Consider the following 22,283-nt stretch of genomic DNA (forward strand, 5'->3'; position numbering starts at 1 on the left):
TGTGTTTTTTTGCTGGTGCACTAGAAATGGCCCTGTGGATGCTGTGGCGTGAGATCTGCCTCAGAGAATACAAGTAACTTGGGGAGATCAACCAAGTGTCCACAGGTGGCTCACAGCAGTGCCCCATTTCCATTTTAAGAGGCGTCCTCTTGACTAGACTCCAAAGTGTACAGAGAGACACTTCAAGCCAAAACTGCTGCTTCCTTGCAGAAAACCCCAGTAGGTCTGTGCCCAGGGGGTAGGGGGCTCCTGGTGGCTGAGCAATCACAGTGGCTGAGAGCTGGCACTGGATGCATTGCTCTGGAATCATCCAGCCTGTGACACACACCCAGACCCAAGCCCAGGACAGCGCTCATCTGGCCTCTTGTAAGGCTGCTGCCTCCCCACAGCTGGGGCCCTCGTGGATTCCAGCCCCAGCACCACCCCTGCCCCACTCCCTAGGAACAACCCTGACTTCATCAGTGAGTTCTAACTCTCCCGGCTTTCTGCTCACTCAGACTTTACGCACCGGAGCCAACCTGGCTGAGCTTCAAACCCCTTCATCACTTCACAGCTGCAAGATGTCCCCATTGTGAACTTGACTTTCCTCCTCTGGAACAATAATGGGAGCTGCTATTTACCAAAGGTCCACTAACTGCCAGAAACTTCAAAGTAATCCTCATGACCACACTATGGGAATGTGAGGGAGCTGATCTCCCTGAATCAAGGGCAAGAATTATTTAAAACAATGACACTACCCAGCTTCTTGTCCACTGGCTAAGGAACAACTTTGCCCCCATCTACCATCTTCTTCCCTCCATTATGCAGTCTGAGTTCATCAGTTTCCATATGCAAAGTGCATTAATCAGAGGAGAGAGAAGAAGGACAGAGAGCGAAAAGAGTATACCAGAGGTGGGGCAGAAGAAGAAAGTCTTCTGGGGCAAAGCGAATGGAAGGAGAACTTTAGTGGAGTCTAGGGAAGGGCAAGAGAGGTTTTAGAACACCTGCAACGTGGCTGGGCCGTGGCTCATGCCTGTAAGCCCAGGACTTTGGGAGGCCAAGGCAGGTGGATCACTTGAGGTCAGGAGTTCGAGATCAGCCTGGCCAACATGGTGAAACTCCGTCTCCACTAAAAATACAAAAATTACTTGGGTGTGGTGACGTGCACTTGTAATCCCAGATACTCAGGAGGCTGAGGCAGGAGAATCACTTGAACCCGGGAGGCAAAGGTTGCAGTGAGCTGAGATCATGCCACTACCTGAGAGTAGTTTCCTAAAAGAGTTGCTATTGGGTATAAAATGGATCCCCCTTGACTATTATTTGAGAGACACAAGTAAAATGTAGAACTGTCTTTATTGTTAGCCAATGGATCTCAAATCTCTGAATGTAACCAAAGCCTAAGTCTGGAGGATTGCGGACTTTGCTATTTGCTTAGATTACATTACAATTTTATAGGTTAAAAAAATAAAACAAGCTGAGACAGCCAGTAACTTGCTAAGGGTCATGCAGCTCATGAATGGCAGAGCCTAAATTCAACATCTGCACAACCCCAGCTCCATCTGTGAGGCTCTCTGCCTCTGAATGAGAGGAAAAATAATCTGCCTAAGGGGTCAGGTGAGGGGTGAGCGTGAGATGGGCCGTGCACACTCAGCTTTGCACAATGAATTGCACATTGTGGGTGAAGCCAGAAATAACAGTTCCTTTCCTTCCCCTCCCTTTGTCCTAATCACTGAATTCTCCCTTGTTCTTCAGACCCAGTTCCTGCTTGATAATCTAGTTCTCACTGCTAGATTCCTGCCACGTCTTTTATCACCCAAGCCCTGTTTGGGTAACTGCCCCATTACCCTAGTCCCTCTCAGGCTGCTCACAGCTGGTCTTCCGACCCCAAACTCCTCCACCATGACGGCTGAGGTTCAGCTTCCTAGTGGTAGGCTTTTCCTGCATCAACACCCTGGCCACTCGCGTGCCTGAGGATCCAACCTTTCCCCATTTGTTCATTCATTCAAGAAACAGTCACTAGCTCCTCCTTTGTATCAGTTACTATGCTAGCCACTCAAGATATAATGCTGTTAAAAACAACTATCCCAAACTAGGAAATAAAGTATAACTTTTCGAAGTCATCTATCTACACCCCGAGTCTACTTACAGGGAGGTTATTTTTGTTTGATTCACTATTTGCTTTTGATTAGGGCCCAGACTTTGTAAAGTTGTTAACTTGTTAAAGATTGATAAATTTGATAAATGCAAAAGCAATTCTGTCAGGTACAGTCTCAAAGGTTACAGTGTTATTTTCCTATAGGATATTAACCAGTTTTGTTTCATTTTGTTTTTTGAGACAGAGTCTCACTCTGTCGCCCAGGCTGGAGTACAGTGGCATGATCGCAGCTCACTAAAGCCTCTGCCTCCGGGGTGCAAGTAATTCTCCCACCTCTGCCTCCCAAATAGCTGGGATTATAGGGGCGTGCCACTACGAGTGGCTAATTTTTGTATTTTTAGTAGAGATAGGGTTTCACCATGTTGGCCAGGCTGGCCTCAAACTCCTGACCTCAGGTGATCCACCTGCCTCAGCCTCGCAAAGTGCTGGAATTACAGGCGTGAGCCACCGCGCCCGGCCCATTAACCAGTTTATATCTAAGTTTGCAATCTTATTCCAGTATTCTTTTTTCCATAATATTTTTCCATAACACACATACACATACTCTCTCTCTCTCTCTCTCTCTCTGTGTGTGTGTGTGTGTGTGTGTGTGTGTGTGTGTGTGTATATATATATATCTTCCTGGATAGTCCTTAGAACCAGCTTTCTCATCCTCATCCTGCTAGTTCTCTCATTAATGAGTTAAATAAATATTTTGCCCAGGCTAAGTATATATTTGTACAAGAATCAGAGAAAAATGAACTTCTGTATGAGACCTGTGAAATCTGAAGAATGAAGGTGAGGAAAGCATTTCAGGCAGAGGTGACACCATGTACAAAGGTCCTGTGGTATGGAGTATGGCTTTAAAAAAAAAAAAACAGAAAGAAGGTCATGTGGCCTCCAGCATCCGTATCAGCCCAGCTGTACCAACATCGTGAGCTGACTGTCAAGTTGAGTCCCTTCTGTCCGCCCCAGCCACATGCAGTGGCTAAGAATACAGCATGGGAGAACTATGTTCCCTGGATCATGTCATCCTTCTTCAGTCATCAGGGGATGAGCCAGGTAAAGGACAGTTGGCGAAGTCCTAAATTCACTGGACTCCACCCCAGGCACCAGCCTCAGCACATAGCACAGAGGATAATTACCTTCCATGAGCATCAGCTGCTCAGTACCAGGTACTCTGTCAATCCCAACGCCGTTTGTGGCTTGCTGCAGCTTCCCTGTCTGCTTGTTCACCAAGTCAACATAGTTAATACCTGCACCAAGTCAATACCTGCTCAAGGAAGCTTTTCATTTTATTTATTTATTTATTTATTTATTTATTTATTTTTTGGAGATGGAGACTCACTCTGTTGCCTAGGCTGGAGGCAGTGGTGCTATCTTGGTTCACTGCAACCTCTGCCTCCTGGGTTCAAGCTATTCTCCTGCCTCAGCCTCCCAAGTAGCTGGGATTACAGCTGCATGCCACCATGCCCAGCTGATTTTTGTATTTTTAGTAGATATGAGAGTTCCACCATATTGGCCAGTCTGGTCTCGAACTCCTGACCTCAAGTGATCTGCTTGCCTTGGCCTCCCAAAGTGCTGGAATTACAGGCGTGAGCTACCACACCTGGCCTCAAGGAAGCTTTTTAAATTCTACAATAGGATGATAATTTCCACTGAAATCATGCTACACTCAAGCCTTACTTCATCCTCTTGATTCTGTCTAAATCAACTCCTAGTTCAAGATTTGAACAGGGGTTTTTGCTCTCTCTCCTGGTATAAAGGACATTAGCAATGGGAGCAGGAAGAAGACCACAACCAGAGGCTAATCCCTAACTATGTAACTTTATGGGGTTTTTTTGTTGTGTTTTTGTTTTTGTTTCTGAGACGCAGTCTCTGTTGCCCAGGCTGGAGTACAGTAGTGTGATCTTGGCTTACTGCAGCCTCGACCTCCTGGGCTCAAGCAATCCTCCTACCTCAGCCTCTCAAGTAGCTGGGACTATAGGTGCGTTCCACGATGGCCAGCTAATTTTTAAATTTTTTGTAGAGACGGTGTCTCCCTATGTTGCCCAGGCTGATCTCACACTCCTGGGCTCAAGCAATCCTCCTGTCACAGCCTCCCAAAGTGCTGGGGTTACAGGCATGAGCCACCGCACCCAGCCTAACTTTGGATACATTGCTTAACCTTCCTGAGGTTCAGTTTCCTCATGTGGAAGGAGAAATATTTATATCTCATTAAAAGTCTCAGTGATCACAGATAAAAGCACACTGTAGGCCAGGCGTGGTGGCTCACGCCTATAACCCCAGCACTTTGGGAGGCCAAGGCAGGCGGATGAGGTCAGAAGTTCAAGACCAGCCTGGTCAACATGGTGAAACCCCGTCTCTACTAAATATACAAAAAATTAGCCGGGTGTGGTGGCAGGTGCCTGTAATCCCAGCTACTCGGGAGGTTGAGGCAGGAGAATCGCTTGAACCCGGGAGGCAGAAGTTGCAGTGAGCCGAGATCGCGCCACTGCACTCCCGCCTGGGCGACAAGAGTGAAACTTCGTCTCAAAAAAAAAAGCACACTGTAGATTACAACACACAATCTAGACATGTTATTTTCATAGTTGTTATGATTATCAGACGTATTTTTAAAAATCTCACAAGACTTTGTTAAGTAAACAATACAACTCTACATGAAACTTGGGCAAAATTTCCTGACAAAAATGTAAAGCCCAAAATAACAAACAAGCAAAAAGCATGGCAAGGAAGCAAGGTGTAACTACAGAAGCTCTAGCACCAAAAGGCTGCCAGGTGTCGTTTCTGGAGGGCTCATGTGCATCAGGCACTGTGTTGGGCACTTACCTGAATCATCCTGAGCATTCAAATACAACATACAGAGAACTTAGGTCTCTTTTTTCAATCTGTTTGGATTTTTCAAAAGAGACTACTTTGTGGATAACATGACTATTTCTCTAAAATTATTTGCCAGAAAGGGAAAAGAGTTTCAACAGCCCTCTTGGAAAAGGGATTTCCCTTTTCCCTCTTGGAAAAGCAGTTTCTGCCGCCCTCGCTAAAGAGTTCATATTTTTCCATTACCATATGCCTTCATTGTCTTAAGATACTAGCACTGGTATGGATGGGTAATCTTTTCATATTTTTCTCATTAAACCTGTAACAAAACACAGTATAGCTTAAATACTTCCCACACTCCCCCAAATCCAGGACAACAGAAGAAAATACAAAATGCAGCAGGAATGATGGCTGATATGGTTTGGATCTGTGCCTCTGAATCTCATGTGAAATTGTGATCCCCACGTGTCAGGGGAAGGGCCTGGTGAGAGGTGATTGGACCATGGGGGTGGATTTCCCCCTTGCTGTTCTGGTGACAGTGAATGAGTTCTCTCAGGATCTGATGGTTTAAAAGTGTGGCACTTCCCCCCTTGCTCTCGTTCTCTCCTGCCCCCATGTAAGATATGCCATGCTTCCTCTTTGCCTTCTGCCATGACTGTAAGTTTCTGAGGCCTCCCCAGCCATGGGGAACTGTTCGTCAATTAAATCTCTTTTCTTTATAAATTACCCAGTCTCAGGTAGTTCTTCAAATTAATAGCAGTGTGAAAATGGACTAACACAATGGCTGGGGCACAAAGCACCAATTCTCAACTCTTTGTAGAGCAACTGATGTTCAAGGATCATAATTTTCCTTTGTGCTATGAGCTGAGGCTGGTGTCTGGGGGGTGGAGTCCTGTGAAGAGGCATCTTGTCCTTCTCAGGTATTAGGACTTTGACAACTGTCCTTTACCAAGCTCGTCTTCTGATGACTCTGATTTGTTGTATCAAAGGGTAATGTGAAATGCTAAAAAAAAGATATAAAATCTTCCAGACAGAATTCATTTTAACTTTGTTTATATGCCTTGCTACTTCTTTAGGAACGAACTGAATAGCCATGATAAGATCAGGCAGTGAGGATCTTTGTGGGACCCTGCAAACAGGAGACCAGTCATCATTTTTTCAATCAATCCCAAAGCGATTGCACTCAAAGAGCTATTCAAAAGTCTGACACTAGGGGGCAAAAGAGAGTAAATTTTCTGGGGGGGGGTGTGTGTGTGTATTTTTTTTAAACCTGGTCTCAATTTGAGACCCCAATAGAGATATAAGTTGAAAAAATATAAGTTGAAGCTAAAATTGGGCATTTGAAGATTTTCTGGCAAAGTTTTGATGACAAATTCAAGGCTGGCCTAACAGTCTGAGGACTCCTTTTGTCTACTTACTGAGAAGCTCTTTAAAATGGAAATAGGCTACCAGGACCGGATAACATATTAATTCCCATCAACCATTAACTCCCACATGTGATGAGAAGTAATTCATCAGCTGAGTTATCAAAGAGCAAGGCCCTGGGGGATTCGAATACAAGGTTGGGAGCTTTCGATTGAGAGAAGAAGGAAAGAAACATAGATGACAGTGCCCTCCAAGCACAGCCCCCAGGAGATTGCCTTTAATCCCCATCATCATCTCTTATACCCATTTTGTGGACCTAGAAACTGGGACTCACCGACTGAAAAACAGAGTCTTAATGACTGGCATCACCATCTGCCCCCACTCCCACTGTGGAACCCAGGGGGTCTGCTGAGACCCCCTCCCTCATTTCTGCATCCACTCTGCTTCAAACCCCCTCCTCTCCTATCTATTCCCTATCTTAGCTTCCCCTGCATACTGCAAACAAGAAGCTTCTAGATCTCAAATATAGTTATTCCTTCCTCATCCTATTTCAAACCCCTGAAATTGCTATGGTCTGAATGTTTGTGTCTCACCAAAATTCATATGTTGAAACCTAATCTGCAATGTGATGGTATGAGGAGGTAGGGCCTCTGGAAGGTGATTAAGTGAATGGGATTAGTGCATTTATAAAAGGCCCCAGAGAGCCGCCTTCCTTTCCATCTCATGAGGACACAGTGAGAAGGCACCATCTATGAGTGAGGAAATGGGCCCTTACAAGACGCTGAATCTGCTGGCACCTTGACCTTGGACTTCTCAGCCTCCAGAACTGTGAGAAATTAATCAATTTCTGTTGTTTATAAGCCACTCTCTTTATGATATATTGTTACAGCAGCTCAAATGGACTAAGACGGCAAGGTCCCGTATCTCTCACAGAATAAAATCCAAGATAAAAAAGCACAGCTATGCAGACCCTCTAGCCCAAGCTTGTCCAACCCGTGGCCTGCAGGCGGGCCCAGTATGGCTTTGAATGTGGCCCAACACAAATTCGGAAACTTTCTTAAAACATCATGAGATTTTTTTTTTTTTTTTTTGCAATTTGCTTATTTGCTCATCAGCTGTCATCAGTGTTATGTGTGGCCCAAGACAATTCTTCTTCTTCCAGTGTGGCTCAGGGAAGCCAAAAGATTGAACACCCCTGCTCACCCTCCCACCTCACCTACCCCTCAACTCATTTCCTGGGATCCCTACCCCAGCATCCCCATACAGGGTCTCCAGCCCCACAGAAGCACTTGCCACCAAACAGCGCCGAGGCCTGCGATGCCTGGTTTCCACTGAGCAGCTCAGCCTCTGATGACCTAGCCCCAGGGCCACCTTCTCTGACAAGTCTTTCTGACCCTCATGACTCCCTCAGGACGGACCAGTTTCCCAGAGCCCCCAACTCTCAGTTCAGACTTCTAGCCTGTCCACCCACATGCCCTGTGGGGAGGTCCTGCAGAGCAGGGTCCACATTTGGTCACTTCTGCCCAGTCCATGGCCTGGAAGACAGTCGGGCCCTGGGATCAGGAGGAGGGCTCTTGGTTCTTGGAAGGGGCTAGTATCAAGAGGAAGATGGCTAAGGGTGGACAGAAAGAGACACTAAAAGCAAATTCTGCCCCCTGACAGCTTAGCAGCAGGCCTGCCTGAGCAAGAAGGACTGGGCAAGAGTGGGGTCTGGCAGCCTCTCCGTAAACAGAGCTGACTCCACACAGATCTACCCTGGGCAGGTTGTCACAGGAACTCAGAGGAGCTGTTTGTGGGGGCGGCTTTTTCACATCCATGTATGCCTTTGCCCTGATCAACAGAGAGACAGCCTGGGAGTATAATGAGAGGCCCCCAGCAGATGACGAACAGTAAATGATCCAAACACCTGCTCTGCACCCCTTACTTCACTGCCCTGTCATTCCCCTGTATTATCAGGAAAACCGAAGGATTTTCTATTTGCACTCCTCCAGGGCCTCCACGTTCCAATTCTAGAATTCCTGGAATATGTTTCAGCAAGAACTCATAAAACTTTCACAGTTCCAAAGTCACACTCTCATGAACGTGTGTACAGTTGAATGCAACGTCACATGCAGGCTCTTCTGGCCTGTTTCCTCATTTGCAAAATGAGGCGGACAAGACTTAATTAACTTTGATGTCCTGCATCTGCAAGGTATAATGTACAGTTGGGTTTTTAAGGTTCTCAAAGTTATTTATGCAAACACTGAATCAGTAACATCGCAAACTGCTGCTCGCTTCCCAGTGCCAAATTTTTACAGTCAGCCAAGGCTTCCTGCATAGAGACAATTGAAAAACAACCACTCTTTCATTCAACTCATACAAACACACAAAAGAAAATGGTCCAAACACTCTCTGCACACATACAAAGAAACTAACCAGGGAAATCAAACAGAAAGAAGCCCTCCACTCACTCATTTGGCAAAGCTATTACTTGGTATCAGATACTGTTGAATATTTACAAAGATTAACACTCGTTAAATAGGACCAGGAAGGTGGCTTGGCTCCTTCTCTTCCCGGTCATCCTGCCTTTTTTTTTTTTTTTTTTTCCTTCCCTGCAGCCAAGAGCAACACTGGCTGGACCTTGGTTCACTTCCCTACTTTCCTTGCTGTGGGGACTCCAGGCGTAATGACTGAGTCCAGAAACATGAATGGTGCCATGAGCTCCTCCATGACCTCAGCAGTCATCTGGGGATACCACAGCTGAGCCCTCAGCCCGAGCCCTCCTGCCCAGGGATTTCACAGACCACTGCTCAAACTGCCTTCCCAAACACCACAGAAAGCCAAGCGGCCATTTGGGTTTTCTTGATTTGACTTTTAACGCAAGCTGTCTCAAGAAATGATCGATTCAAACACAGCTCTCCTTCCTCCTTTCCCTCTACCGTGGAATTGGCCATTTCAGGATCCAGAGGAAGGTATGTCCACATGTTTATGACCACAGGCACACAGAGTCCTAACCTCAGCAGATACCCTGAAGCAGATCCCATGTCCACCTTTAAGCACGTTTTGCTGTTCTGGGCCCTCACAATGTTTTATGTACACTCCATATGAGGAGAAGCCCATTGAACTTTATTATTACCAAGAAGTCAGGTTGAAATTCTTGATTATTTATGATGGGAGCTTGGCATTAGTTCAGCCAACAGATAAAGTAGTAAGTATTTTCAAGAGGCTTTTGTTGTTGTTGTTGTTGTTTTGAGATAGAGTCTGTCGCCCAGGCTGGAGTGCAGTGGTGTGATCTTGGCTCACTGCAACCTCTGCCTCCCGGGTTCAAGTGATTCTCCTGCCTCTCCTGCCTCAGCATCCCAAGTAGCTGGGACTACAGGTGTCACGCCCAGCTAATTTTTGTATTTTTAGTAGAGATGGGTTTCACCATGTTGGCCAGACTGGTCTCGAACTCCTTACCTCAAGTGATCCGCCCACCTTGGCCTCCCAAAGTGCTGAGATTATAAGCATGAGCCACCACACCCAGATGAGCTACTTTTTAATCAAACAGTTATCTAAGACATTTAACTTATCACAAATCATTCTTGCCTACTCATCAAATCAACTACTATGAAAAATACTATTAAAGAACACACTGTCTTAATTCCAAATATAACCTTTGTGAATGGGAAGAAATAAAACTGTATTTTTTAATATTTTAACAAATATTTTCCAGGCTCACACTGTAATCCCAACACTTTGGGAGGCCAAGGCAGGAGGATTGCTTGAAGTCAGGCGTTTGAGATCAGCTTGGGCAACATAGCGAGACCCCATCTCTACAAATAGTTAGATGTGATGGTGCACACCTGTGGTCCCAGCTATTTGGGAGGCTGAAGCAGCAGGATTGCTTGAGTCCAAGAATTCCAGGCTACACTGAGCTATGATTGCCAACTACACTCCAGCCTGGGAAAAAGAGTGAGACCTCATCCCCCAAACAAGAAAAATGTTCTAGTCATACTGCCCTTCCTCTAGTCAACTAAAAATAAGAGATCTTTACTGAAGAGAACATAGTAGGCATGTAATTATGACAGTGAGAAATCACTGTGTAGGGAATGTTTAAACCATAGGAAACAAGTCCTGTTTTGCTCCATGAGCTTGAACCCTGACTCTGTCATATACTAGCTGTGTGGCCTTGGGCAAATGCTTAACCCCTCTGAGCCTCTGCTTCCTCAGCCATAAAATGAGACTAATAGGCAGCATCTGTATCTTATGCTGATTTTGAGGAGTCAATGAGAAAAGCCTGCAAATGCTTGCCCGAGTGCCTGGCATATGGTAAGGGGTCGATAAATGTTAGCTATTGTCATTGTGAATGTTATTGTTACTTCTCTACAACGTGCATCCCACATGTCTTCAGAAATGACTTCTCAGCGCATCACAGACACTCTTACAATGACCAGTGAGAAGCAGATTTATTGTAAAGTCCTTTTTTCTTAAAGAGGATATCTCACACACACACACACACACACACACACACACACACACACACCCCTTATGCATCAGGCCCCACAAAACCTGGATCCTTCCCTGATCATAGGTAATAACTGATGCTCACTGTACATCCCTCCCAGTCAAATTCCTCTCCACGTCCTCCCTTTTGATGTGATGTCAATCACCCCCATTTGTATTTTTTACCTTTACTACATTATTATTATTATTATTATTATTATTATTATTATTAATATTTGTGTGCATGTGTGTGAGACGGAGTTTCACTCTGTTGCCCAGGCTTAAGTGCAGTGGCACAATCTCGGCTCACTGAAACCTCTGCCTCCCGGGTTCAAGTGATTCTCCTGCCTCAGGCTCCCGAGTAGCTGGGACTACAGGCACATGCCTCCATGCCTGGCAAATTTTTGTATTTTTAGTAGAGATGGGGTTTCACCATGTTGACTAGGCTGGTCTTGAACTCCTGACCTCAAGTGATCCACCCGCCTCAGCTTCCCAAATTGCTGGGATTATAGGCATGAGCCACCATGCCCGGCCACTACTACCTTACCATTTAACTATAAGTAATAGAAGTGTTTCTACATGTAAAGTTTATATAAATGGAATCATAGTATATTATACCTATATAACCTTCTGCAATTTTATTTTTTAATTTTTTTTAGAGACAGGGTCTTGCTTTGTTGCCCAGGCTAGAGTGCTATGGCGCTACAATAGCTCACTGCAGCCTCAAATTCCTGGGCTCAAGCAATCCTCCCACCTGAGCCTCCCAAGTAGCTGGAACTACAAGCATGCACCACAATGCCTGGCTAAATATTAACTTTTTTGTAGAGATAGAGTTTTGCTATGTTGCCCCAGCTGGTCTTGAACCCCTGGCCTCAAGCAATCCACCTGCTTCAGCCTTTCAAAGGGTTGGGATTATGGGCATGAGCCACTGTGCCAGGCCCTTCTGCAAATTTATATTTGAAATGTTATACATTTTAGACTTATCCATGTTGACGCATGCAGGTGATAACTGCTCTACAGTACTTGATTATACGGATATAAGATCAATTAATTTATGCATTCTCCTGTGGATGAACATTTAGGTGTTCAGAGTTTTTTGTCATTTGTACAAGCAACGCTTCAATAAGCATGCAGCCATTCTTGTTCTAGGGAATCGGGACAGATGCTGATGCATCCTTTTGTTCTTTTTAACAGAACTCAACATGTTCCCAAGTTGCAATTCAACATTCTTACCTTCCCAGACCCCCTGTAGCTACAGGAGGACACACCCTTCAGTTCTGGCCAAATATGTAAACAGAAATCTGCTGGGACTCCTCAAAGACTTTGTTTTCCTGAGTGAGTGCAGGCCTTCCCTCATCCCTCCTCCTTCTGCTGGAGCGTGGACATGAGGGCAGGAGATAAGCAGCCATAGTGCAAACATAAGGCAAAGCCTCACCAAGAGGATGGCGGAGTGAAAGGAAGACTTGAACAGTAGCCAACTGAATTATTTAGGTACCAAATTTACCTCCTCCTACCTTCAGCACCATTTGTGTATCATTCCACAAAGGAATAGAAGATATTCCCTCACAAAAGATGAGTCAGTTTTGTAGTCTCGTCTTAAATCCTAGAACCCAAAGTGAGATGTTTTTCACAAAAAAAACTTTCACTATAAGGATGAAGTACCATTAGTCAGTAGTATCACTTCCTAAGTATCAGCAGTCAGAAGAACCAAACTGGAAGACGGAATATGCATTCACACAATTTCTGAGTGCTTATTAAGGATAGAATAATGGTGATAATAAAATATAGTACTCAAAATGAACTTACTATATGCCAGGCACTGTTCTAAGCACTTCATACATATATATGTAATATATATACTTTTATTGAGTTCAGGGGTTTTTACATGTGGGGGTTTGTTACATAGGCAAACGTGTGTGTCATGGGGGTTTGTTGCACACATTATTTCATCACCCAGGAATTAAGCCTAGTACCTATTGTTATTTAGCACTTCATATATTATTTCAATTATGCCTCAGAAGAAGAGGAAGTTCTATTTCTTTTCTTTTTTTTCTTTTTTTTCTTTTTTTCTTTTTTTGAGACAGAGTCTTGCTCTGTCACCCAGGCTGGAGTGCAGTGGCGCGATCTTGACTCACTGCAACCTCCACCTCCCGGGTTCAAGCTATTCTCCTGCCTCAGCCTCCCAGAGTACCTGGGACTACAGGCACGCGCCACCACACCTGGCTAATTTTTTGTATTTTAGTAGAGATGGGGTTTCACCACCAGGATGGTCTCCATCTCCTGACCTCAGGTAATCCTACCCATCTCCACCTCCCAAAGTGCTGGGATTACAGGCATGAGCCACCGCGCCCAGGAAGTTCTATTTCTATCCCCATAATAGATAAGGAAGTTCCTTAAAAAGAAATTAAAGGCTGGGCATGGTGGCTCACGCCTATAATCCCAGCTCTTTGGGAGGCAGAGGCGGGCGGATCACCAGGTCAAGAGATTGAGACCATCCTGGCCAACATGGTGAAACCCTGTCTCTGATAAAAACACAAAAATTTAACTGGGCACTCCTGTAGTTCCAGCTACTTGGGAGCCTGAGGCAGGAGAATCGCTTGAACCCGGGAGGTGGAGGTTGCAGTGAGCTGAGATCGCGCCGCTGCACTCCAGCCAGGCAACGAAGGAAGATGCCATCTCAAAAAAAAAAAAAAAAAAAAAAAGAAGAAGAAGAAGTTAAATAACTTGCCACTATCACCAAGTTCATGAATGACTGAGCTAGGACCTGACCCCAGGCAGGCTGGCGCCCAAGGTGTGAGCTTAGCACTACAGGGCATGAGTCCATGTGGTGGGCTGAATAATGGCCCCCAAAAGATGTCCCCATCCTAATTCCCAAAACCTAAGACTTTTTTACCTTACATGGCAAAAGGCATTTTGCAGATCTGATTACGTTAAGGATCTTGAGATGGGGTGAGTATCCTGGATTCTCCAGGTGGGCCCAATGTGATCAAAAGGGACTCTCTGACAGGGAAGCAAGAAGGTCCGAGCAGTAGTAGTAGATGTGATCATGGAAGCAGAGGTCAGAGTCATGCCAGGAAGGGGCCAGGAGCCAAGGAATGCAGGCTGCCTCTAGAAGTTGGAAAAGCCAGGAAATCAATCCTTCCCTGTGGCCTCCAGAAGGAGCCAAGCCTGCTGGCATCTGGACTCCAGCCCAGTGAGACTGCGTGGAGACTTCTGATCTCCAGAACTGTAAAATGATCAGTGTGTGTTGTTTGAAATTGCTAGATTTGTGGTAATTTGTTACAGCGGCCATAGGAAACTACTACAGTCAATGACCCTGACCCTAGTCCTTGCCCTCAAGGAGCTCATTCGCCCAGAGGGAGGTAGAGAAGCCACCACCTGCTCCTAAAGACTGGATGGAATATGGGCCCCAGACATGCCCAGTGAGGTGCTGTGCAAACCTGAGGGAAGGTGTTCGGTCCACACACACAGGCCCCTGACCTTCCCAGCAGAATGTCCTTGTCAGCCACACCTGAATACAAAACCCAGGGAGATAACGACAGTCTGGAGCCACTTACTAGCAGATGTTTCAGTGGATTCGTTTTCTACTAGATCCGCCCTGATAACGTGTCCACATTTGCAAGAGACAAAAAGCTGGCAAGGGAGACAGCAACACCCTCAGGGCTTCCTTCCTGGAATCCTTCAGTGGCTGGTCTGGATTTACCAGCCAGGTTTTCCTTCTGTTCTCTTCAGTTCCTCACCGCACCTTCAGACAGCTGATGCCCAACATTTCCTTTCTGTCTGGCCAAGGCCAGGCACATAAGCGGATTATTCTAATGTAAGAGAGGCAGCAGCATCTTCAATCTACAGATCCCCTTTCAAGTAAACTGGCCCCAGCATGCACTGATTTTAAACAACATGTCACAGACTCTTATCCCAGCTCGTCCAAGCAAACTGAGATTTCATTACATGCCTAGGTAATAATAGTTTACGCAGCCAGCACAGTGGCTCATGCCTGTAATCCAGCACTTTGGAAGGCTGAGGCGGCAGGATTGCTTGAGGCAAGGAGTTCAAGACCAGCCTAGGCAACATAGTGACCCTGTCTCTATTTTAAAAATTAGCCAGGCATGGTGCTACACACCTGTAGTCCCAGCTACTCAGGAGGCTGAGACGGGGCAGGGGGGAGCAGGGGGGTGGTCACTTGAGCCTAAGGGTTTGAGGCTGCAGTGAGCCGAGATTGTGCCACTGCAGTCCAGCTTGAATGACAGAGCAAGACTCCATTTAAAAAAAAAAAAATACAGCTGTGCAATCCCTGAAACAAATGGGGGTACAAAAAGGAAAGTCTTCCTCTTTATAGATGTTTTCTTAGAATCCACAAGGGATCTCAGCCCTTGCTATAATGTAGACTATAAGGCCAAAATTATAAGCTACAATGACTCTACTAGGCACCTCCTACGTGAACCACAAACAGCTTCAGAATTTGAAAGATGGGAATGGGAACATCTAGGAATAACTAAGAGAAATGACAGCATTTATTGAGTATTTAATGTTGATTATCATAATACTTATCATAATACTATATCCTAGGTACTAACATTCATCCCATTTTATAGATGAGGAAATTGAGGAACAGAGCATAAACTAGCTTGCCCACAACCACAGTCAGTAAGCAGTGGAGCAGAATCAGAGCCCAGGGAGGCAAACTCAACAGTAGAAATGTCTGTGGCAACCCATCTCAGTGCCACCTGTCCCCACTGCCACATAGTCAAATAAAACAAGGGAGAAAGTAGTATTGCCAATGAGAACTGGATTTTTTGTGCAACGGGGCAATCTCAACATGAATCATAGACTCACAGGAAGTCCTCTAAACAAGCCTAGCATTTCAGTTGCTGGGACAGCCTGCCCATCCTGCTCCCTGTTGGGAAGGATTCCTGCCATCTCTGTCTACAGATCTCACTCGTCCATGTCTGGCAGCTGAGGGTCAGGATCTGGAGCTGTAAACGGGGTCCTTAAAGGAGTGACGACATCACCTCCATAAAGCTCCATTCTCTAATATGTGAAAGGCAGAGAATAATGTTTGCTGGACACCCAGTAGAGGGCCTCCTTTCTGTACCATAACTCAGCATAGAAACAGAAGGTTACACACCCTGGAACAAAAATACCCCTCAGATTTGCCAAACACTTTCTAGTGTTCAAAGTTTTTTACATACGCAATCTCCTCTGGGATAAATCAATACTATTTCTCGTTAGGATATGATAAGCACATATTAGAAGTGACAAATACATACAACAACATACAGCCTTCAAGCTTATAATTAACTTACCTGTAACGCTGCACCCACATAAAGCCTGATGACCCCATAAGTGTAAATAAAACTATTCCTAGCACCTGGCCCACAGTTGGTGGCTGAATCAATGTTGAATGAATATTGGATAACCAGGAACCACTTTTAATAGGACCTGCCACGTTCTCCGTTCCCTGGAGCCAGACAAAGCAAGCGTATATATAGAAACCATCCCAGTCATGCATTAAAGTAACGTGAGAGCAAATCACTGAGAAGCCAAGTTCTGCCCACACCTGCCAGGGGAGCTCCCAGCTGTCAATGCCAATGACCAGCGTGAGGTATCTGCGGAACCACTACACCGACAAGACAGATTTCAGTTGTTTTCAAACAAGCCATCAAAGTAGCTAATGGCTTCCCTCAAAGAAACCCCACACCTTCAGCCAACAGACAAGGAACTCATTAGGCGGAGCTGCCCCCTCTGATCTCCATTGTCCACAGGCTTCGTCCAAGCCGTCAGGAAAACAGCTCCCCGCAGCCCACATGCTGACAGGCGGCATCCGGGGTGATCAGATTTCTATCAGTAAGGACACATGGCATTTCTCTCTGGCTCCAGTTCAGAATCTCACTCCACCCACCCCCAAGAGGCGGATCTCAGCTTTTCATAGGTTCTAAATAATCTGGCCTTTAAGAAAATGCTCGTGTATCAGTGACACACACAACATCACCAACAGTGTGCTGCCTGCTCTTCGTTCAATGTGCTCTTCGTTCAATGTGCTGCCTGCTCTTAACACCCCCCCAAACATGGTCACACTTTCTCATGCCCGCCTAGAAATCCATCTCCATCAGAGTCAATGAACCGGCATCTCCCTCAGGCTCTGGGCGCCACAGGAATCGCCCTCCTGACATTCAGAGAACAACCCTCCCTGGTTGAGTTTTCTCAAAGCTGGATGGCACAACCCTGCTTAGGGCTCTTTAAGCCCAAAACCCCGGACCCAGCATCCAGGTGATATTCCATTGACACATGGTGAGAAGTTGGGCTGATGGTTCTGCCCGTGGAGGGGCCACAGGGGGCGCTCCTGGGGTGATGGTCACACTGCTCCTCACTCTGGGTGCTGACTGTAAAGGTGTGCTCAGTGTGTGAAACCCAGCACGGTGTACAGTTACCCGTGCACTTTTCTGTGTTTACGTTATTCATCCAGGAAGAGTTAATAAATAAGGTGCTGATTCACATGAATTCTCAGTTTGTTCTGGAATGTTAGGAGTTGGAGGTGGGGGGTCAATAACACCATACTTCAGCCACATAAATCAGACTTTCTCAACAGCCTGAAAAACCAGTTGTTCCTGCCATCGATTGCACCGGTTCCAGAAACACCTCCAACAGCCCTGAAGGAAAGACAGTCATGAAACAGCCACCACTGCACGTGCCTTCTGCTGAGGCTGAGCTAGAATCGATTTTGTTTATTCCAAAATCAGACTTGGAAAGTGAGGATTTGGTCTTCCCGGTGAAAACCGGCAGGCAGCTTGGTTTTCTGCAGAACCTCCTATTTTTAAAACTGGGTTGCTCACAGGGGATGGATGCTTTGACCCGAACACACGATGTTTTTCAAAAGCAGAGGCCGTGCCTGCAGTGTTGCGCCCGCCCCTCCACATTTACCACAGCACTCAGCCTCTTCCTAGCTGACCAGGGATGGTTGAGTTCCGGGAACTCTGCTGCACATGACTCACCCTCCAGGGGCCTGACAACTGCTCCTGGATCCTGTTCGGTTTTCTTCAAGAGACTGGCTTTGGTGTTTAGGGCTCACGCTGCAATAGCTTGCAAAAATAAAACTTCTCTCCTTTTTACGAGCAGAGTGAGCAAGCACACGAGAACACAAGAATCAAACCCCGCCCCTCTCCTCCTGCATAACAGGAAACATTCATTTCTGAGCCCCTAGGTCACGCCATCATTTGGCGGCTCAACTATTTTAGCAAAGGCAAGTTTCTCATCACCTTTTCCCAGCAGGGCAGCTTAGCTGGGCACCTGGGGTTTGTGCCATGGTCCAGGGGCAGCCTGGACTTTCCTGGCCAAAGGACAAAGCTGATTGGCCTAACACCAAGGGAATTTTTCTAGCCTGCTTTGTGCTCTGCCGAGATCTCCAAAATATATTAACTGTGTAGATCCTTGGGCAGAAAATTCTCTGTTGAGCCACGCTGGATGTACTTTCCTAGAACAGATCAAACTTCAGCAAAATTAAATCTGTGAGCTTTCCAGTATGATTAATCCCTAGGAGGTGGCCCTGCCAAGAATAGCCTCGTCTGGGAACGTGTGAGCCTTTTTGGCTCAACCGAGAATGAAGACCACGCTCACGCTTCCTGGGGCTCCTGTGGTCACTCTGCTAGCTCCACAGAGCAGTTTGGATGACCCCAAAACCTGCAATAAAACTCCACTTAACAGCCGCTTGCCGAACAGAAACACACTGTCTGGATGGAATTGGAAGAAACAGATCTGCAATGGGAGCTCCAGAGAGCTGGATTCCATGGATAAGTCTTTTTTATTTTTCTTTTTTCTTTTTTTTTTTTTTTTTTGAGACGGAGGCTCACTCTGACACCCAGGCTGAAGCACAGTAGCATGATCTCGGCTCACTGCAACTTCTGCCTCCCAGGTTCAAGCAATTCTCCTGTCTCAGCCTCCCACGTAGCTGGGATTACAGGCAAGCACCACCATGCCCAGATAATTTTTGTATTTTTAGTAGAGACGGGGTTTTCCATGTTGGCCAGGTTGGTCTTGAACTCCTGGCCTCAACTGATCCGCCCACCTCGGCCTCCCAAAGTACTGGGATTACAGGCATGAGTCACTGTACCGGGCCCTGTCATTTTTCTCTGGACCTCTGTTTCCACATCTGTAAATCCCAGGGGCAAAAGCACAGCATCTCTCAAGTCTCTTGCAAGCTGGTAGATTTTCAATTCCAGCTCAAAAATACATTTAAAAGAATTTTTTTCAATGAATTGCCAACATTTCAAAATCCAGACGGCTCTTATGAGAATTGGGAGGTTTTACATTAAGATCCCAATTTCTAGATGATCTTGGGAAATTGGCAGATCTGGCCCCGTGGGCTAGCATTCTCAACAGGAGGCAGGAACCAGGATGGGCCATGAGTTCCTGGGAAACAGAAGGCATGGCCCAAGCTATTGCTCTTATTTTCACGATGGGCTGGTCCTGTGAGCCTCAAGTTTGAGGCTCCTTTTCCTAGATCTGGCTCCTCCCCACCCCTGCCCTTTAACATATTGCTTAAACTTTTTCACTTTTCATTTCAGCTGGAACACTCAAGAATGAACTATGAAGTCAACATATTTTATTTAAAAAAAAATAGTACCAAAAAATCTGTTAAGTGGAGATCCACCAACTTGGGGCCTATGCCCCAGCCTGCCTGTAATTCTAACACTGTCCATGCCAGGAACCTAGAGCTACTTCTAAAGTTCCCCGGACCCTCTGACCTCTGTGGGCCGCCTCACACAACCCCCCACCCCTCATCCCAGTCCCTCAGTCCCTCAGCTAAGAATCCACGTTTGGGAGCCATGACAGTGAGGCCAGAGGCGGGCGGATCTCTGAGAGGGGTGGTAGCTACATCTGCGTTTTGTCAGCCTGCTGGACAGGCCAGGATATGAAGGGTGGCTGCAGGCCTGCCAAGTTGCTGGAGGAGATTAAACAAAAAGTGAGCCACGCTGCTGTGGGAAACAAATGAGAGAGTGCGTGGAGAAGACTCCCAGCACACCCGGTGTGTGTCTGTGTGATGGAACGCCAGGGTAGGAAGATGGGACCTTGTTGCACATCTCTTTAAAGGAACCACACAAGCCAAGAGGCACAGGATGGAAACTCAGTTCTCAAACCAGCCCATCTCATTGGAGGTGGTAATAATAATCATATTATGATTAATTAATAATAATAATAGAGAGTGAGCAGCAACACAGCATTACAGCTAACATTTAGTAAGCTCTCTGTGCAAAGCATCGGTATTCTCATCATCCCCATTTTAAAGATGATGAAACGGAGGCACAGCAAGGCTACAAACTCAAACAAGGTCACACCGCAGCAAGTGGTGGGGCAGGAACTGGACCGCAGGCAGCTGCCTTCTGAACCCGGGCTTCTGACCTCAGGGCTTTCTCCTATCTCTTTTTAACATGCAGACGCCACAGCACACATACCTTAGATGTTCAGAATTCAGGGACACACCTTGTCTTCTATACCCTCTTCCACTATTAAAAACTACAGTGGAATTTATTTACATGTGCTCTCCTCTATATATGACAACTATGTACGTTGACATCTATATACACAGGTTATTTTACAGGGTTGTACATATAAAACTACGCATGGTTTGGAGGATTTATGCATTTTGAAGATGACTTTTGACTATCCACAGCCTGTACCTGACATGCCAACTTTAGGTGTGTAAAACTCCCCTGTTCACAGTCAAAGTGTCTGCCTCCTCAGAGCCCTGACTCCCAAGGAGCCCACCATGGAGAACCAAGGACCCCAGTGTTCGTGGAAAGGCCTGAATCATGGGGAGACTAATCTTGAGAAATAGACATGGGCTGTTTTACAAAATACACTTTACCCCAAGGAAGAGACATTTGGACCCTTGTTCATCGTCTGCTCACTCCTAATTTACACACACTCCACTAAGCTTAGAAAGAACAGATTAAAAGCAGCAAAATTTGAAGAAAGAAGGGTGTTAACAGGTGGCACAGGAATCTCCAGGAGGGAGACCAAAAGGAAATTGCAAAGCAGACCCAAAGTAGGCTTTAGTATCAGGGGAAATGTTCCCACCCGCTTCCACAGTTAGTGGGAGCACCCCTGCGTGTAGGAGCTATGATGAACAGGCAGTCAGCAAAGGGAAAACCGGAGAAGGTGAAACTGGGACCAGAATGCAGCCTAATGAAGAAACAGAAGCACGGCTGATGAAAACAAAGACGTTTTTGGCACAAGGAGGCAAAGTTAAACTGCCTGGAACTTACAGGAACATGATGGTGCTGAGCATATGATCTGAAAACAAAGATTTCACCTTTTTTCTGCCCTATCGGTGAACTCCCTAAAGATTTCCCATGGGGCACACTGATGACAGCAATCCAAGTTGGACAGAGTTGCTCTCAACCCCCACTGCCCACATGCAAATACATATGCCTCCTCTTTTGCCTTTCCACAGGACATATGGCAATGTCTGGAGATATTTTCGTTTGTTACAAGGGAGTGGGGTGAGGTGGGTGCTACTGGAATCTAGTGGGGAGAAGCCAGGGATGCTGCTGAACATCCTCCAATGCACAGAACAGCTCTCCCACTCTCCCCAGCCCACAGCGAAGAATTCTCCAACCCAAGGAATCAAATAGTATTGAGGTTGAGAAATCCTCATCTAAACCAGAGCAAAGGTAGCAGGTGTGGATTTGACACCAGAAAGAAAGGTGTCCTAATACTATCACTTATTTACCTGCTGTGTGACCTGAAACTTTGGTCTCCTCATCTGTACAAGGAGATAATCACTCCCAATCCCTTACAGCTATGCTGAGGATTCATGAGACCTGGTTTTTGAAGGTATTTTATCACTGCAGGCCTCACTCCATCTTCACTGCCTCCCAGTTCTTTGCAGGGTCTCTGATGTGCACTGTGGGAAAGGAAGAAGGAGGTGGTGAGGAGAAGCTGTGGGTTGTGGTTAGGTGGAAGAGTGGTCAGCACGGACCAGCTCTGGGTCCTAGGTGGTCCCTGCTGAGGATTCAGACTCCCTCATAGGATACTCAAGAGGGACACGTGCCTTCTGAGGGAACCTGAGGAGCTACTCCCCAACGAGCTGTGCCAAGAAGACTGAGACTGAGTATGAGATGGGGTCTACAGGAGATGGCCTTGTGACCTGCCTCAAAACCTAAGAGCCACTACCATTATTACAACAATGCCATCACAGTGACAACAGTGAGAATGGCCAGCATTCATTCAGCACTGAAATCTGTACCTGGTCGTGAACTAAGCCCTCTTTTGTTATTGTTGTTGCTGTTGCTGTTGTTGTTGTTGTTGTTTTGAGACAGGGTCTCTCTCTGTTGCCCAGGCTGGAGTGCAGTGGCATGCTCTCAGCTCACTGCAAGCTCCACCTCCCGGGTTCAAGTGATTCTCCTGCCTCAGCCTCTGGAGCAGCTAGATTACCGGTGCCCGCCATGACACCCAGCTAATTTTTGTAGTTTTAGTAGTGATGGGGTTTCACAATGTTGGTCAAGTTGGTCTCGAACTCCTGACCTCA

The 22,283-nt window shown here is 46.2% G+C and overlaps 1 protein-coding gene across 6 annotated transcripts in view; it reads right to left on the reverse strand.

The window, feature by feature from the left end:
- Positions 1-22,283, reverse strand: part of ARHGEF3 (Rho guanine nucleotide exchange factor 3) — a 347,459-nt gene that overhangs the window by 261,431 nt on the left and 63,745 nt on the right. The window contains exon 1 of one of the 6 annotated variants that reach the window (XM_077993229.1): positions 17,749-17,886. The exons of the other annotated variants lie outside the window; for them this stretch is intronic. The gene's annotated coding sequence lies outside the window, so the exon portion shown is untranslated. Of the gene's footprint in view, positions 1-17,748; positions 17,887-22,283 lie in introns of those variants that run through there. 6 annotated transcript variants of the gene reach the window in all.

This window comes from Macaca mulatta, chromosome 2, assembly GCF_049350105.2.
Source record: "Macaca mulatta isolate MMU2019108-1 chromosome 2, T2T-MMU8v2.0, whole genome shotgun sequence".
Taxonomy (NCBI): domain Eukaryota; kingdom Metazoa; phylum Chordata; class Mammalia; order Primates; family Cercopithecidae; genus Macaca; species Macaca mulatta.